Source organism: Palaemon carinicauda, chromosome 23 (assembly GCF_036898095.1).
Source record: "Palaemon carinicauda isolate YSFRI2023 chromosome 23, ASM3689809v2, whole genome shotgun sequence".
In the NCBI taxonomy this organism is placed as follows: Eukaryota; Metazoa; Arthropoda; class Malacostraca; order Decapoda; family Palaemonidae; genus Palaemon; species Palaemon carinicauda.
Window position 1 is genome coordinate 23221056 of NC_090747.1, and position 7500 is coordinate 23228555.

Genomic DNA, 7500 nt, shown 5'->3' on the forward strand with positions numbered 1-7500 from the left:
TCATATGGGCTCCAACAGGCACTAGAAGAATTGAAAGACCCAGACCTAAATGGCTAAGGACTATGAAGCGCGAAGTAAAAGAAGATGAACGAAGAAGTATTGATCAGGATAAAGACGAGTGACGAAATCTAACAGTGATCCTGTGCGTCAATATGCATAGGAGACGATGATGGTGATGTATATATATATATATATATATATATATATATATATATATATATATATATATATATATATATATATATATATATATATATATATATATATATATATATATATATGTATGTATATATATATATATATATATATATATATATATATATATATATATATATATATATATATATATATGTATCTATATATATATATATATATATATATATATATATATATATATATATATATATATATATATATATATATATATATATATATATATATATATATATATATATATATATATATATATATATATATATATATATATATATATATATATATATATATATATATATATATATATATTCATTTGGGTGTGTGAAATTATATGTATAGTGGGTGTCTATGTTCCTGTTTATGTATGTATCTTGATAATTATACTATCTTTTCACTTCTTACCAGCATTTGATGCCAGATATTTTATCCATATAAAAAATCCCTTTACCTTTTACATTTCCTAGAGAAAAAAAAATATAAATAAAGAACTGTGTATTAGATTGATAAAAAGATAATCTTCCAGAAAATATTATTAAAAGGGTGTAAAAATACTGTTGAAAAGAAATTTCGAATGAAAAGATATTTCTTTTTTATTTCACGTCTCCTTCGGTCCTGGGCAAACTTCATCTAAAGAGCAACTTGAAGGTTCCGGAAGAAATCTTTTACCCGACTAAAGGAAGGAAAGGAGAAGGAGAAAAATATAACGAAGACTTCCGAGGTCATTCCAAAGGTTGAGTTTCCTAGAAGGGTCACAAATTGTCTATAATATATTTCTGCTTCTCTTCCAAATTTATTGTTCTTGTTTCAGAAAAAATCTTTAACATACATGTGATACTTTATTACCTTATAAAAGCATTAAGTTGATGACAATCTATAATACCTAGTTAAACATAAGAAATATTTATGTTCGTGCATATAGAATGTACAAAAGCAGGATTTTCTGTGAAGTGTATTCTCTATAGAAAAGACTGTGGGAAGATAAGCTGTCTTTTGGAAGCTTACCCAGAGGATCCCATGAGGGGAAAAATGCTGTCTCACGCTCAACTCTGTCATTCTCGTTTTACTTGAGTCTCGTCATTGAAAAAAAAAAGAACACAACAAGAAAAAAGCCATGTATATAATCTCACGACTTATCAACAAAAGTACATTTATTCTATTAACAAGATTTTTTTTTTCATGAAGTTTTGATTTTGGGCATAAATTGCCTTAGAAATACTCTGGAATAGTTAAAATAACGACTTAAATAGAAATAAGCAAGATATGAGATCACTGGGAGGATACAGTTGTAATAGCCCTAGTGTATCTAAAAATGCGATATATGATTATAAAATTTAAGATTACTTATTATATATGGATAAATGAAGAATTGTGTATAACTATAAGTACTTTATTTTTCAAAGCCAAAAAAGAGACACAATACCCAAAAATATATATGAATGAAAAAAATTATTTTGGTTTTCGAAGGAAAAAGGTAGCTATAAAAAATAAGTAATGTGAACTAATGCTGTAAATGTTTGTCCTTTATGATATTATGAAGAGCAACAGTTTACACGTATTGTGACTGCATACTTAATCAATGTTTTTAGCTACTTTTATCTTCAGCCATTGTACTTATGATAAGAAGAGAAATAGGTTATGTATAGAGTGACTGTGCATTTCGAACAATATGTCCTGGACCTAGCAGTGCATGGCTTATCCTGACATCGCCTTTGTTCACTTCGTTTCATTGTAATGTGTCCTTTACCATCAAAGCAAACCTTGTGAGGGATTTGATAAGGTGCTGAACAGTTGCACTTTTTACCTAATTGTTTCCTGTTCGTAGGTATTTTCAAATAGGATTGGCAAATTGCTCTTCTAAATGCAAGCAAATTAATATTCTTTGATGGTTTTTCATCGTCGCTATCTATCAAGTTATATACTCATATATGGGCATTGACAACTACCATGTCCACAATTCCAATGAAAATAGGACAATACCATTTTTTAGCTCTGATTGTTGTTGCATATTTACTGATCCACCAATCATGCAAATCGACACCTCCCATGTATGCACTATAATTTTCTAACACATGAGATTGAGGAACTAAATACTTTAATTTTTATTCCTTCAGCCAAAGTTGCACTTTTTTAAGAGGTTCCACTGTATCATAAATAATTCCAATAGTGACGCATGTATTAACAAGCCATCTTACAAAAAGAATTTCTTCATTAGTGTCAAGGTAAAGCTGTATGTTCCTTTTTTCTGTTTTTTTATTTTTTTTGCTTCCATCAAAGGGCATATCCTTGGCATGTTCTCCCGCACAGTTCCACTTGCTTGATAGCCGAGATTGCGGAGAGGAACCAGTTACTCTTATTCGGTAAATAAGTTATCAAAGAAGACGCTATATGAATGTGGTTCCTTTACGACATCTAGTATGTTCAAGATAACTTTTGATCCAAGCAGTAAGTCTGCTTGTTTGTCTTCAGATGAGCTATTGCCACAATATAGATCCAAATTGTAGCAATAATCATATAATGCCCAAAACTTGTAGCCAAACCTAATTGGCTTACCCCTAATGAATTGTTTCAGGGCGTTAGGACCATAATATTTGACTATCAGTTCATCAACAGCAAGGTGTTCTTCAAAAATATCAAACTTCATAAAAGATTTCTGCGCAGCACCAATCAGTTTTCTTTGAATCCTTCATCCTTTTTATTATTTTCGGCTTCATAATTGTCACAGAAATGTAGAATACTTTTCATTTCTTGGAATCTTGACCTAAACATTGTATTTTTCACGATTTGTAGGCCCAAATCATTATCGTTTGACCAGTATTGTGTTTCTGCAGGAATCTTATTATAACCATATATAAGTAACACTCCGACGAATAATTTGATGTCATCTGAGCTAATTGTAGTTGTGGGCCTGTTCTTACATTCTGTATCATATCAAACACTTTCTTTGATCATGAGTTCTGATATTTCTTCAGAAAAAAAAAATGTTCAAATACTTCAACAGGAGTTGAGCTCTTCAATTGTTCTTTCATGTTTATCAAGTTATTTTCATAGGCCCTACTGCGATCATGAACTTTTGTGTATTCCGATGTCTTGCAATACCATGTTTGTAGAGAATTACATAGTTTTATTTTTTTTGTTTGGTGCTTGCTTTGTTTTCACTCTAATTTCTAAATGATTAGCAACAATTTCTCCTGTTGTATCATCAGTTACTTCTTCACTGACATTCTGATGGTTCAACAGTAAACACATTGGGACCTGTCTAATTTGTAATCACTTCCTTCCAATGATCTCATATGAGATCGGCAACTTTTATAGTCTTCTATTCTCTTTATACTACATTGATTATAGTTTTTTAAGCATTCAAATGTTTAATGTATGTTACTTCAACATATACCATCTGCTATTATCTTCTAATTGTAGTTTAGTATGACTTTTTTTTAATAATTTTATATTGACACTTCTCCCTGGTCAAATTCTGATAATTTTCAACTAATGTTTTGTTAAATTTTCTGTGAAATATTAGAAAACCTTATTAGAATATCAGAGAAATATACCAAGTAGTTATGGCAAAAAGGTTAGATATGTATAAATATTGACAGATAATTAGGAAATTTGTGTTTTCTAAGTGATCCCGTATGAGATCACTGGTGGGTAATGGGTGAAAGCGAAATCTGAGTCCTAAAATGTGCATATAACTTACAATTTATAATATATTCCAAACAAACAATTTAATTTTCTATGTCAATTTCTACTGAAGGGAGCAATGATTTCAATATTCAGGTTCAAACTTTATAAAAAAGAACGTCTCATATATGTGAGTTAATTACAAAATTACAGAATTACTGTACAAAAACAAGCACACACACACACACACACACGAACACACATACACACACATACACACACACACATATATATATATATATATATATATATATATATATATATATATATATATATATATATATATATATATATATATATATATATATATATATATATATATATATATATATATATATATATATATATAAATAGGTAGTAGGCTGGCTAGGGCACCAGGCGATCGTTGAGATACTACCACTAGAGAGCTATTGAAACCTTTGACTGGTCAGACAGTATTGCATTGGATACCTCTCTCTGGTTACGGCTTATTGTTTCTTTGCCTACACATGCACCATGGTCTTCCACTCTCTTGGATTAGAGTTCACTAGCTTGAGGGTACAATCTGGCACACTTTTTTTTATCTCATTTTCTTTCTCTTCCTCTTGGATGCGTGGTGGTTTATTAAAAGGTTGTCTTCTCTTATCTGAATGTCCTCCCGTCAGTTGAAGTGGCTACCTTAAGGGTATTTAACCTTGCATGGAATATCGGCTCCTCCACGTGGACCAGTTTTTCTGACTTTTTATTTAGTCTCTAGGTTTGATCAGTCACTCTATTTATGATTCTGTAAATAGTGTCCTTGTTATAATTCTTGTTAATTTAGATTGTAAGTATGGTGTCTCGTTTTTGTTACTTTTATTTCTTATGCTTTGTGGAGACATTGGGTGAAATCAGTGACCAGAACATCCTAAATATCCGCAATGTTGTCTTCTGTTATGCAATATTCATGGTCTTCATGCAAATATTCAAGACCTTACAGTTGCATCTAGACAGTATGATATTCTTTTTTGCTCAGAAACTTTGGTTTTTCATCACAGGCTTGGATATACTTAATCGAGATTTATTCAGAGTGCGAAATACAGAACATGATTTTAGCAGAATTCCTGAATATTTGACACTGGAAGAAACTATCAATGCCAACACTTCATCTTGACTGACAGGAATCTCCTTTCAATAATAATTGTTATTTTGGCTGCAGATTTATGGTAACAAAGGCTACCCAAGCATCGCTTAGTGGTCAGCTGCAAGAGATGACAGGATTCATTAGCAAAGAAGATGTTACTGCAGAACATAGGCCAAGACAAATTCAATATGATAATGAGGGTCTTCAGAAACTCTTCAAAGAAATCTTAGAATGAACAATTAATGTAATAGTCGGAGAGCTTCAGAGGTATTGTAAAATATTTCCCCTGGAAAAGGTAAAAATGATAACATCCGTGAAAGCCTCCTCAATGTACCAACCAAGTAATTCATCCGTGCTAGCGTGAGTGATTGAAATATGTTTGAAAGTCAAATATTAAACGAAAAGCTCAAAAACTTTGTAGATACCTGTGCATGCAATTGTCAGCCAAAGAACGAGAGTTGCATTGCTCAGCAGATCCTGTGTCCTGAAAGGACGTCTCCTTGTACTGTCCCTCAAGGAGAGACTTGACATGCCGCATATTCTCCAGTATCCATTGATCCTAGTACCTCAATCCATTTCTAGTCATGAAGAAGTAATGGTAAAGACCAATAAGAGTGCCCTCTTTAATATATTGTAGAGTAATGTTAAAGTTCTTGAACGGCAGCCAAAAGAAGTCAGTGCTGACATCATAGATGGACAGTTCCTATTACATAGCTTGCCGCAAAATTTGCCCCTACTTATAGAGGGTTAGCCAGAAGTATTCTTACCTAGAGTTTAACATCAGCCAAACGCATTCACATAGCCTTTGATGATCATCCACAGCCTTCAAAAAGGACACTTAAAGAGACAGGTGAGAATCTGAAAACTGAACCTTCATCATCACAGGGTCAGAGCAGAGACTAGTGCCAGGAAATCTAAATAATCATCTAAAGTCTAAGTCCTTCATAATTCAGCTACCTCAATTTCTTGCCAATGAATAACAAGATTCTTCATATGCTAACTTTTCTGGTGATCATGAAGTCTTCCTAGATGTCCAATGGGAATGTTACAAGATCCATCCAAAGCGGATGGATTAAATAAAAATTACGAGGAAGCGAACACGAAGATTTGTCTGCATTTCTCATCAGCTGATCATGAGTTTGGATGGATAGTGTTCAGGGCATCCGACACAGATATTGCAGTAATGTTATTCCATCATTGCAATAGATTTCAGTCAACATCATATGGGATGGATATTGGAACAGTTGCTAAGAACAATCGTCATTACGTCAGCCTGATTGCAATATGAAAGAGGCTAGGACCAGATCTTTGTGAATTGTTGCCAGCTTTCCATGCCTTCACGGGATAAGACTATACAGCCACGTTTGTCAGGAGAGGGAATGTCAGGCCTCTGCAAACTATAGAAAAGCAGCCTGACTATCAGAAGACTTTCATAGTAATAGTTATGAACTCTACTGTTTCTAACACGACGAAAGAAGCTCTTCAGAGGTTCACAGCCACAATCTATGGAGCTGAGGATAGAAGAAAACTCTAGCTTGATGAATAGGGGTATAAGAAGTTTATAAAGACATATGAACCAAAGGAAAATTTAATACACCCACTAGCATACATGAAGAGCGTAGATGCAAGTGGAATACAACATTGCAAATACAAGCTCAGTCCTCACATTAAGCGTGCCTTATTTGTTTCTAACAGGTGCACAAGAGCAAACCAAACTTATGTAGAGCAGCACCCTCATAATAAAATAGCTGGTAGTTGGTTAATAACCATTACAAACAGGTCTGGTTTGAAGTGGAGCAATTCCCTGAATGCTTTATCCCAGATACAGAGGATTTAGAATCCTTGGACAATGATAAGAAGGACGACTTGGACATTGTATCTCCAGATCAAGATGGGTGTTGGGATGAGGATGACTAGAATCAAGGTACAGGAAGGCAGGCTGAGAATAAAAATACTTGTGGAACTCATGATTATAACCATATTCATATATCTTTATCCTAAGAGAGAGAGAGAGAGAGAGAGAGAGAGAGAGAGAGAGAGAGAGAGAGAGAGAGAGAGAGAGAGAGATGCAGCAGCAGTTTTAATGTTTCATCTTATAAACTGTAGCAATAAATGTATAGCAAATGTGACACATTTATGTGTAAATAGATTAATATGAGTATTTTGGTTTTAAAGAGCATACTCACTTGCAAATACAAATGTCATCCCCTAAAGCAGTATATTATTAGATAGTAATATTTTACCATATCTACTACTACTACCTACTTGCAAAAGGTTTAAACATTAGATTTAAAAAAATAAATAATTCATGAGTTAGATAAGTTACATTTTAATTGAATTGAATTGTAAACATTATTGACATGTATTGTATTTTGCTATCCACCAGTGCACCTTTTTCTTGTATTCACTCTTCAACTGTGCACATTTTCTTGTATGAATAAATACTTAAATATATAAACTTGCAATTCCTATATTCTTCTATATCATATAAAACAGAATTC